The 12,186-nt window shown below is 44.6% G+C and overlaps 1 long non-coding RNA gene across 1 annotated transcript; it reads left to right on the top strand.

Annotated features, from left to right (window-relative positions):
- Window positions 1-9,489: 9,489 nt before the first annotated feature.
- LOC142729750 (uncharacterized) lies at window positions 9,490-10,752 on the top strand. The gene is made up of 3 exons (XR_012878456.1): window positions 9,490-9,865; window positions 9,948-10,153; window positions 10,640-10,752. It is a non-coding gene; the product is annotated as an uncharacterized LOC142729750 (long non-coding RNA).
- The last annotated feature ends 1,434 nt before the right edge of the window (window positions 10,753-12,186 follow it).

Genomic DNA, 12,186 nt, shown 5'->3' with positions numbered 1-12,186 from the left:
AGCCCCCTTCGCGGTCTCCTGTGGCGGCATGGGTGGGGGCTGGTAGGGTAGGGTTTAATGCCCCGGCGGCGGTCGCTGCGAGTGTAGGAGCAAATACGGAATCGGTGGCGGTGTCTGTTCAGACCGACTCGGCGGCGGCGGTTGATGGTGTTCGGTTGGACGATAAAGCCAGGGTGGAGGTTTATGTGTGTTTTGAAGGACCTTTGGGGGCACACTTGAAGCAGGAAGTTTGGGAAAAAATTTGGAAGGACGAGTACGTGGAAATTTTTTCATTGTTGCCCCTGGAAAAATTTAATCTGGAGAAGGGGAAGCGAGATGAGAGTAAGAAGGAGGAGGAGGAAAAGCGTTGTTACCTCCTTATCCCTAAGACATTTGTTAACTGGTTGCAAGAGTTCGCCATTTTGGCCAGTGTTATTGGTGAAAAGGCTCCGGAATATTGCTCCCCCCTGTTTTGCTATATGGATGCCATCGGGGAAGCACATAGGGTATATGGGGGGGTAGCTTGGCTACGTTATGACAAGCAGTTTAGACAACGGAAGGCGGTTCGGCCCAATATTAGGTGGGACCACGAGGATATTGCCCTCTGGTTACGGGCCAATCCTTTCCCGGGAGCGGGGGGGGGGGGGCAGCAGGCCAATCTGGTCAATCCAGCTCAGGGGGCAACGCAAAGCTCGAGCTGTGCTGGCAATACAATGAGGGGCAGTGTAAATTCGGTGCAGGTTGCAAGTTCAAGCACCTTTGTGCTCAATGCAATGGGGCGTCCCACGGGGCATCCAAATGCTTGCACAAGGGAAAATGAGGTGGGGGTGGGGGTTTTAACGCCAGTCATGGGGGTAACGCCAGTGAAGCTGGAAAGGATAGTCAGGTTTCTAAATAGTTATCCGGACAGGGCCAGTGCGCAGTTGTGGTTTGATGGTTTTAATGTGGGTTTTTGTATCCCCTCCCCTCCTCACAGGGTCCCCTTTTCCATAAAAAATCTGAAGTCAGCTTACCAGCATCCTGACGTGGTTAGGGAGAAATTGGCAAAAGAGGTGGATTTGGGGCGCATGGCGGGGCCCTTGAGTTCTCTCCCCATCCCGGGTTTGGTCGTCTCCCCGCTGGGGGTTGTCCCGAAGAAGGAGGCGAACAAATACCGTTTGATTCACTATTTGTCTTATCCTAAGGGCTTGTCGGTTAATGACGGGATAGATCGGGATCTTTGCTCGGTCTTGTATATGTCATTCGACGCGGCGGTGCAGTGGGTGCGTTTCCATGGTAGGGGGCGTTAATGTTCAAGACGGATGTCGAGGCGGCTTTTCGGCTGTTGCCGGTGCATGCGGATAGTCAGCGTTTACTGGGGTGTTTTTTGGGGGGGGGGCGGTTTTTATGTGGATCAGTGTCTCCCCTTGGGTTGTTCCATTTCTTGTGCGTACTTTGAGGTGTTTAGCTCATTTTTGGAATGGGTGGTCAAATCTGTGGCGGGGGTGGATTCGATCATTCATTATTTAGATGATTTCTTGTGCGCAACGATCTTGGGCCCGCCCGTTCCGTGAGTTGGTTCGGGACATAAAACACGATCTGTTGCATCTGTGGTCGTTGTACCCGAACTTGATGACGGTGTGGTCGGATATTGTGCCTAGAAAATCCTGGCGTTTGGCACGGTCGGTGGAGCGGATCAACAAAGCCTGGATAAAAGTTAACAGGGCGGTGTCTGCATTTGTTGCGCGGAATGGCGGCATATGTGCACTGGGACTTGGAAGCTGGAGTTGGAGCGTATTGGAGTGCAGATGGTGTTCACCTGAATGATGTGGGAATGGATGTGGGAATGGATTTGTGGTGCTTGGGCTTGCAGGATGGCATTGGGAGGGCTATTTTGTTGTGGCGGGACTCTCAGGCTTGAGGGGGTCAAGGCCTGTTCGCTGTAGCTGGGAAGTCCTTGGAGTTAGACAAAAAATGTTAAAGCTGATGCTCTGTCGCGTAGTTTCATGGCCAGCCCCTCTCTTGAGGAGGATTCCGCTTGTATTTTGCCCCCAGGTATAATCATATCCTCTGTGGATTCAGACTTAGTCTCCGAAATTGCGGCTGATCAAGCTTCTGCTCCCGAGAACCTTCCTGAGAACAAGCTATTTGTTCCCCTGCAATTCCGGCTAAGGTTGCTCAGGGAGAACCACGACTCCGCACTATCTGGCCATCCAGGCATCCTGGGTACCAAGCACCTCATTTCTAGAACCTATTGGTGGCCTGGGTTGCTTAAAGACGTTAAGGCCTACGTCGCCGCTTGTGAAATTTGTACTAGGTCCAAGACTCCCAGGTCCCGACCTGCGGGTTTACTAAGTTCTTTGCCCATTCCCCAGAGACTTGGACCCATATCTCCATGGATTTTATCACCGATCTGCCTCCGTCCCAAGGCACGTCGGTGGTGTGGGTTGTAGGAGACCGCTTCAGTAAGATGTGCCACTTTGCACCCCTCAAGAAACTACCCAATGCCAAGACGTTAGCTACCTTGTTTGTCAAACACATCCTGCGTCATGGGGTTCCGGTCAATATTGTTTCTGACAGAGGGGTACAATTTGTTTCATTGTTTTGGAGAGCTTTCTGTAAGAAGCTGGAGATTGATCTGTCCTTTTCCTCGGCCTTCCATCCTGAAACTAATGGCCAAACTGAGAGGACTAATCAGTCTGTGGAACTATACTAAAGTTGTTTTATCTCAAACTTTCAAGATTATTGGGTCTCCTTCATTCCCCTCGCCGAATTTTCCCTTAATAACCGGGTCAGTAGCTCGTCGGGGGTTTCCCCCTTCTTCTGTAATTTTGGGCTTAATCCACGGTTCTCCTCCGTTTCACCTGGTGGTTCCAACAATACCGAGGTAGATGTCGTTCATCGGGAACTGTGCACAGTCTGGGCCTAGGTTCAGAAGAACCTTGAGGCGTCCCAGATCATCAAAAAGACTCAGGCAGATAAAAGACGTTCAACTAACCCTCTGCTTGTGGTCGGGGATCTGGTGTGGCTGTCTTCTAAAAATTTGCGCCTTAAAGTTCCGTCCAAGAAGTTTGCTCCCTGGTATATAGGGCCATACAAAATTATTGAGGTCCTCAACCCTGTCACCTTCCGGCTGGAGTTACCCCCGTCTTTTCAGATACACAACGTTTTCCTTGCCTCCCTCTTGAAAAGCTGCTCCCCGTCCTTGGCTACATCGAGGAAACCTCCGGTTCCTGTTCTCACTCCGGATGGGGTAGAATTCGAGGTAGCCAAGATTGTGGACAGCAGGATGGTCCAAGGCTCCCTCCAGTACCTGGTCCATTGGAGAGGATACGGGGCTGAGGAGAGGACTTGGGTACCCGCCCGGGATGTTCACGCCGGTATATTGCTCAGCAAGTTCCAATTTCGGTTCCCCAACAAGCCAGGCCCACCTAGGAAGGGTCCAGTGGCCCCTCATAAAAAGGGGGGTACTGTAAAGGGTTTGCCAGACACAGGTTCTGTGTCGACGCCCGGGGTTAATCAGCCTTCATCAGCTCCAAGGTCTGCTCGAGTGACGCGATCTGTTACCACTCAGGCTGGCAGGCTGAGGAGAGGGAGAACCTATCAAAGCCTGGCCTGACGGTTCTAGCTCCTGCCCTTGGTCTATTTTTACCCTCACTTGCAGCATGTTCCTTGCCTGTGATTGTCTGGTTTCCTGGCTCTGCGATTCTTGCTACTTACCTTATTGACCGCTGTTACTTATTGACCCTGGCTTGACTGACTATTCTCCTGCTCTGATTTGCTACTTCGTACTCTCCTGGTTTGTCTCGGCTCGTTCACCACTGCCTGTTGCGCACGGTGTTGCCGTGGGCAACTGCCCCTACCTCCCCCTTTATCTTCTGTGTGCCCTTGTCTTGTGTTGTCTGTCTTGCACTTATTGAGCGTATCGACCATCGCCCAGTTGTACGCCGTCACTTAGGACGGGCCGTGCAAGTAGGCAGGGACTGAGTTTCGGGTAGATTAGGGCTCACCTGTCTGTCTCCCTACCCCGTTTCATTACACTATGACACCTGATAGCTCTGCTACTTGATAGGAGACAGCGGCTCAGCAGACAGTATCACATATAATATGCTTAGATACAACGGCTTAGCAGACAGTACCACACATGCTAGGCCCAATTAGAAGGTTAATTGTGAAAACATTTCTTATGGTGTTTCTCGATAAAGGTCACTTGAGCTGGTATCATTTAAACAGTTAACCGATGAATGGCGCTGTTTATGTGGAATTTACCCTGCGGACTAATGTACCATATAATGTATTAATTTTTTTTTTTTAAAAACCTACATTTTGTGGGGTGAATTGAAAAAAAACCTGTAATTCCGCCATTTCTGTTTTGATTTTACAGTGTTCATCGGGCGGCATGAATTGCATGATAACTTGATTCTGCGGGTCACTACGATTATGGCGATACCAAATTTATATAGTTTTATTTTTTACAAAATAATTTGTTTTTGTGACGCTGCATTCGAAGATGAACTGCATAGTTTTTCAATGCAACAGCACTTCATAGGGCGGGAAGGGGTTAAAACCCACTCTCTGAAGCCCCCCTTCAAGATACATTTCAACTAATCTGGTCCCCATGGCAGAAATCTGTCTTTCCATCTGGCACCTCCAGCAGACTCCTTTCAGTCTAGTTTGATTTCTTTTACCTCAGAGTTCCCCTTTTTCCCTTTTTTTAATTTCTTCTTTCCCTCTCCCCTTCTTCTCCTTCTCCCCCCACTTTTTTTGAACTATTTCTAACAGGAGCTGTGCACGATTAGAAAAATATGTCTGCTTTCTTCCAAAAACAGCACCACACCTATCCACAGGTTGTATCTGGTATTGCAGGTTTGCTCCATTGAAGTGAATGGTAATGAGCTGTAGTACCACACACAACCTATGGACAGGTGTGGTGCTGGTTTTTGGAGAAAGCAGACAAGTTATCTTATCCTGGACAACCCTTTGTCATGGATAGTTCTTGTGCGGAGATGCTCCCTGCATTATCCCTTTTCCTTTATGGACGCTGATATGTTCTATTCAGCTTTATGGCCTCTGTGGTAAGTACACTGCCAGTCATTAAAGGGTTAACACTTCAGACCACTGTGGGTGACGTCACAATGTATGAGTTGTGCAGTGGTAATAAATTCCTGTAGTAATGATGATGAAGGTGCTGATGTCATAAATACAAATGTTTATGACATAAAGAAGATTCCATATTAGAAGGTTTTACTGCCACATTCAGCGCCATATTGGATGGGACTGAGGACCTTGAGCTTGACTTCCCCACCAATACCGACCTGATGTAATTTGGAGGTTCTAGCAGGGAAACCCTTCACCCCAGACCACTTCTTCATCACAGTGATGCCATCCTCTTCATACGGGTTGTCTGTAATAGAGGGGGGATTCCAGCAGGAGATCCCCCTCTATTAGCCAGAGCAGAGACAGGTGCTACAAGGAGGCATCTGGAGGACCCGTCTCATCCGTGGATCGCCCATTTATTTTAATGAGTGCCCAGGTAGAGAGACATCCGCCTAGCCAACCAGATCAGCCGATTTATGTGTTTTATGTTGTTCGTTCATTGTATTGTCTTTCCTTGAAAATCTGAGAAAACGTACAAATTCTGCTACAAATGATATTTTGGCACCTTCTAAGCCCAGAGGAAGGGCAATCCTCCAGCCATGGTTTCCCTAGAGGTTTCCCCCACAGGGGGTTTTTCCTTTCCTGCGTGCTGGAGGGTGACTCTTCGTGAGTCGGAGGTTTGCCATTTTGGGTTTGGTCATATAATATAATAAAAGTTTTGATCATTTAACACCCAATTATAATGTTTTGTGTCTTTATTTTGCATTCTTTGGTTTGGTGATTGGGATTCTGGGTCTATCACATATCACAAAATCATAAGGCCGGACATCTACTTCCCACACTGACATAGAATGGAGACAACAAGCGTTGCTGCACAATTAAGTGTACACATCCTTACATTAACCCCTTCCCGACATTTGCCGTATGGGTACGCCATGGAAAGCTATGACTTCCCGCAAATTGCCGTATCCATACGCCAAATGTTTGGCACCGTCTCTGAATCTGAGTCTGTGCCATCATCACCGGATCTCAGCTGTATCTTACAGCTGACATCCGGCTGTAATGGCGGGGACTGAAATTAGCTTTGATCCCCGCCATTAACCCCTTAAGTGCAGCGCTCAAACGCGAGTGCTGCACTTAAGGTGTTTGCAGCTCATCGGAACCCCAGCAATGAAATTGCCGGGGTTCCGGTGGCTGCAATGGCATCCGGAGGCCTAATACTGGCCTTACGGTCTGCCTAGCACGGAAGCCGGTCAAGATCCGCCCGGCGTCGGAGCCTGATTGGCTTCCGTAGCCACCGGCAAGATGGCGCCGGCTCAGGAGCTGATCCGTCGTCATCAGTGGTGGAAGTCAGCTGTATGTTACAGCGGACATCCACCTGTAATGGCAGGAACCGGAGCTAGCTCCGATCCCTGCCATTAACCCCTTCGATGCAGCAATCGAAAGCGATTGCTGCATCGTAGTGGTTACTAGCAGATCACCAGCTCTGACAGGCAATCAGGACTGGCGACTGCTGCTATGGCAACAGGAGACACAGTGGCCTCCTGCTCTGCAATTACGGAAGCCGATTAGGCCCCGCCAGAAGGGGAAGCCTAATTGGCTTGCTGTCAGTGAATAACTGACAGATCTAATACATTGCACTACGTAGGTAGTTCAATGTATTAGAAAAAAAACATCAGACAGTTGGAACTTCAAGTCCCCTAGTGAGACTTGAAAAAAAGTGTAAAAGAAAGTATGAAAAAGTGTAAAAGAAAGTGAAAAAAATAAAAGTTTGAAAACAATAAAAGTTTCAAGTAATAAAATAAAACACAATTGCCCTTTTTCTCTTATCAAGTCCTTTATTATTGAAAAAAAATAATAAACCATATGTATTTGGCATCGCCGCGACCCTAACGACCTGAGGTATCAAAATATTATATTATTTATTGCACGCGGTGAACAGCGTAAAAAAAAACCCGTAAAAAACTATACCAGAGTTTCTGTTTTTTGGTCACTTTGCCCTACAAATATTGGAATAAAAAAGTGATCAAAAATTCGCCCGTATCCAAAAATAGTACCTATAAAAACTATAGCTCGTCCCGCAAAAAACAAGCCCTCGTACAGCTCCGGCGACAAAAATATTAAAACGTTATGGTTCTCACAACTTGGCGACAGAAAAAATACATTCTTTTTACAAAAGTAATTTTATTGTGCAAAAAGTTGTAAAACATAAAAAAGTTCTATAAATTAGGTATTGCCGGAATCGTACTGACCCGCAGAATAAAGGTAACATGTAGTTTATAACGCGTGGTGAACACTGTATGAAAAAAACTAAAAAATCTGTGCCAGAATTGCGTTTTTTTGTTTACCTGGCCTCCCAAAAAATAGGATAAAAGGTGATCAAAAAGTCGCATGTACCCCAAAATGGTACCAATAATCGCTACAGCTCGTCCCGCAACAAACCAGCCCTCATACCACTACGTCTATGAAAAATAAAATTAGTTATGACTCCAATAAGCCAGGAAATAAAAAAATATGCAGTTGTGCCCGAGGGGAACATTTCTTCTGTTTCAAGTGGCGAATTATTAAGGTTCTAAAATTAGGGAACCAGGAAGGGGAGAGCCCAAACATATCTGCTGGAAGCGAGGGTGCCCGTATTATACCAGGACAACACTTCACAGCAAAACTCCCCAAACTGCAAAGGTGCGGAGTGTGGACCAAACGGGGGATAAGAAAGGACGCCATTTATCAGTGCGACACCGGCCTGTGCAGAAAGGATTGTGTCACAGCGTAACACACATCTATGGATTATTTATTATTTTTTTTACCCCATTATTATACCCCCTGACTATGCCCCTTATATACTCCGCCCCGCTTACATGTACCCCCACATTATAAACGGAAACACCAGTAAGACTCCAAACAAATATAGAATCTGGGTTTATATTTAGGGGTCTGTATTTATTAAGGGGTCTAGTCTGGGGTCTGTATTTATTTAGGGGTCTGGTCTGGGGTCTGTATTTTGTTAGGGGTCTGGGGTCTGTATTTATTTAGGGGTCTGCATTTATTTAGAGGTCTAGTCTGGGGTCTGTATTTATTTAGGGGTTAGGTCTGTAGTCTGAATTCATTTAGGGATATGGTCTGGGGTCTGTAATTATTTAGTGGTCTGGTCTGTGGTCTACATTGATTTAGGTGTCTGGTCTGGGGTCTCCATTGATTTAGGTGTCTAGTCTGGGGTCTGCATTTATTTAGGGGTCTAGTCTGGGGTCTGTATTTATTTAGGAGTCTGGTCTGGGGTCTGTATTTATTTAGGGGTCTAGTCTGGGGTCTGCATTTATTTAGAGGTCTAGTCAGGGGTCTGCATTTATTTAGGGGTCCAGTCTGGGGTCTGTATTTGTTTAGGGGTCTGTTCTGCGGTCTGCATTGATTTAGGGGCATATTCTTGGGTCAGTATTTATATAGGGGTGTAGTCTGGGGTCTGTATTTATTTAGGGGTCTGGTCTGGGGTCTGTATTCATTTAGGGGTCTAGTCTTTGGTCTGTATTTATTTAGGGGTCTGGTCTGGGGTCTGCATTTATTTAGGGGTCTGGTCTGGGGTCTGCATTTATTTAGCGGTCTGGTCTGGGGTCTGTATTTATTTAGGGGTCTGGTCTGGGGTCTGCATTTCTTTAGGGGTCTGATCTGGGGTCTGTAATTATTTAGGGGTCTGTTTTTGTTTAGGGAGGTCTGGGGATTATAATAATTTTGTAGGTCTATCTGTATTTACTCTAAAAATATTGAATAAAGCCCTATTTGACAACACCATCACAAAGGAGCTTTACAAAGCACTTACACCAGTTGAACCGACAATCCAAACCCTCTACTTACTACCTAAAGTCCATAAAGACTCTAAGATTCCTCCAGGAAGGCCCATCATATCAGGTAGGGGTAATATGACAGAAAAAAACTGTAACTTTATTGACTATAATTTAAAGGGATTTGTCGAGTGCTTACCATCATACGTACGAGACACAGCAGATCTTCTGCAAAGGGTTGACGGAATCAATATAGAGGATGATATGTTGTCAGTCACTTGCGACGTTGAGTCGCTATACACCAGTATACGTCATGCTGACGGACTCAAAGCAGCTGAATTCTTTCTCAACACAGGAAACATGGAAACTAATTTCTCTAAGTTTATACTTACCTTACTTGAATTCGCCCTTATTCACAACTTTTTCATTTTTAACTGGTCTTTCTACCTACAGCTCCAGGGAACGGCAATGGGGGCGGCCTGTGCACCCTCATATGCCAATTTGTTCCTCGGGCTGTGGGAGAGGGATCTTTTCCAGGGTGGGCAGGGTGTCTCAATGGACCAGGTCATATTTTTTTGTCCCGATACATTGATGACATCCTGCTCATCTGGAAAGATACGCCGGCATCACTTGCCACTTTTATACATGACTTGAACAAAAATGACTTCAATATCAAGTTAACCTATCATTCTAATAAACATCAAGCAGAATTTTTGGACATTAAACTATTACGGGACTCTAATGGTTTCCTCCAAACTGATGTATTCCGTAAAACCACTGCGGTAAACTCTTTTCTTCATGCTTCTTCTTCTCACCCCAAACAGACTATATGGGCAGTACCAACAGGCCAATTCTTCAGGATCAGAAGGATTTGTTTCTCTATAGAGGTCTTTGAAAAACAAGCCTATGACCTCACTAATCGTTTTCTGGCCCGCGGATATAGCAAAAGATCGATCAAAAAAGCGTACTATCGTGCCAAAAGTACTCCGAGAGAGAATCTTTTATTCCCTAAACCGAAAAGCCAGTCTGAAGTACAGGTAAGATTTACAACAAACTACCAATCACGCTGGTTTCAAATGAAGGGAATAATTAAACAATTTTGGCCCATTTTACTCACAGACCCCACAATAGAAAAAGATATCACCAAGTACCCAAGTATCTCTGCGAGACGATCACAAAACCTCAAAGACTATCTTGTCAAGAGCTACTATCAACGTAATGACTTGAAGTTCCCATTTGGTACCCAAAATGGGGCTGTAGAGCATGTGGAAGTTGTGTTGCGTGCCCCAACATTGAGAGGGCGACCTCTTTTTCTTATTCAGCAGGTAAGAAAACCTTTACCATTACGCATTCAATTTCGTGTTCAACAAAAGCAGTAGTTTACTATGCTACATGCCCATACCCCAAAATATATATTGGTCTCACATCCAGAGAATTTAAGATCCGGGTTAGAGAACATGTAAGAGACATCATGGGAGCGGGGGCCATTGAAACATTAGAAACTTTAAAAGCTGTAGACACACTTTAAGACACACCATGCATGTGACCCGACGAAATTGAAAGTTAGGGGCATTGATTGCATCGAACCAAATATTCGTAAAGGTGATATATAAAAAAAAACTGGCTCAGTGTGAATCAAAGTGGATCTGGACTCTGGGGACTCTGCGTCCACTTGGACTAAATGAAAATGTGAATTTTGCTCCATTTCTCTGACCATTGACCTCCAGTGGGTCACTCTTTATAACATAAATGTACGTTGTATATATTTTATTTTAATTTGTATTGTTATTAATTTGCCCTCCATTTTTCAGTTTCTCTACAGATAGTTGTGTCGCTACTTTATTGGGTGACCTCGGAAGTAGGAATATTTATATGAAGACATGTGGCTAATATAGCGAATAATGACTCATATAACAATAATATGCATATTGATCCATTTTGGTTATATGATTGCATAGAAATATACATTTATTTTATTAAATGCACTAAATGTATTTTATGACCATTTTTATTATATATAGCTTATACATGCGTATATTTTATGCATCTGTTGTATATATTTCTATTATTCTTTGTTTCCACATTGGTTACACGCTTTTCACCTTTTAGTCACACACACAGTCATGTTTGGAATATCTTTCTGTACCATGTACGTATACTTTTTTCTTCACTAATGTCATTTCTCTTCTATTTATATTTTTATTCGTTTTTGCACTTGCATATTTATTTATATGTCTAAATATGCATATCTATACATGTCACTTAATATATATATATTTTTTATTTTTCATGATATATAGTTATATTTTTTTGTATATACATAGTTTTGTGTACACTTATACTATATGAATTCACATAACCAATTTTATACATAGGTTCTACTCACTTTTTTATCACACATAAAAACATACAACATATAATGTTTTACCAATTTCGGGTCACTTTATTTCATATCACCATCATACATAATATATATATATTTTCACTCTATTTATTTTTATGCATTTATTTCTCAATGATGTGCTTGACATATAACCATGACCGATGATAGAATTATAGTTCATAACGCCATCGCCATACTGTCAGTTTGGTACTTCATCCAATGTATAAATCAATACTATGTCTTTTGTTGCGACATCGTCCAGTCAGGCTAATCTGTATCCATACCCACCTATATATCCAGGCATGTACAGCTGTGCGCTTACGCCAGGGGGAGTGACTGGGCTATCTCGTTGCTCGTGCGTCTATATCCCAGTGGGCGGGGCTTCGCGACGTCAGACGTCGTCGATCCCCCGCCCGCCTGGATGACGCGTGGCCAGGAGTGTGCCGTCGGCCATCTTTAGACCTGGCGCATGACGCCAGTACGAGCTAACACATTGCCTGGATGAGTAACGCCCCTATCATGCCTGATTGAATGCTGTGCATGTAAATGGAGGGTCCCACTGGAGAGACGCCACCCCCGGACGAAGGCATTTCGTCAGCGATGATTGGAAACTGTCAGTATGTATGGACACAGACCTTTAACCGGTTAAGGACTAGGCTGTTTTACAGCTAAATGACCAGAGCAAATTTGACAATTTTGCTTTGCGCTTCTTTAGATGACTATAACTCTGCAGGTGAATAAAGTTCATCTTTGAATTTTACACTCTTCTTAAAGGACAGATAGGGCTTTGTTTTAGTGGCATTTGTCAGTATATATCATTTTTATTTCTTTCTCTAAAGTGGGCAAAATTGGAAAAAAATGCAAGAATTTAGCAATTGCGTCAGTTTATGATAGCTTTTTCCCACACAAAATGAACCACAGACAAAATTAATCTCCTTTCACATTCTGCCACTTCTCCTGTGCATGGGGATACCA

Source organism: Rhinoderma darwinii, unplaced genomic scaffold (assembly GCF_050947455.1).
Source record: "Rhinoderma darwinii isolate aRhiDar2 unplaced genomic scaffold, aRhiDar2.hap1 Scaffold_735, whole genome shotgun sequence".
NCBI classification, from domain to species: domain Eukaryota; kingdom Metazoa; phylum Chordata; class Amphibia; order Anura; family Rhinodermatidae; genus Rhinoderma; species Rhinoderma darwinii.
The sequence above is the reverse complement of the archived record's forward strand: the minus strand, read 5'-3'. Positions and strand labels throughout refer to the sequence as shown.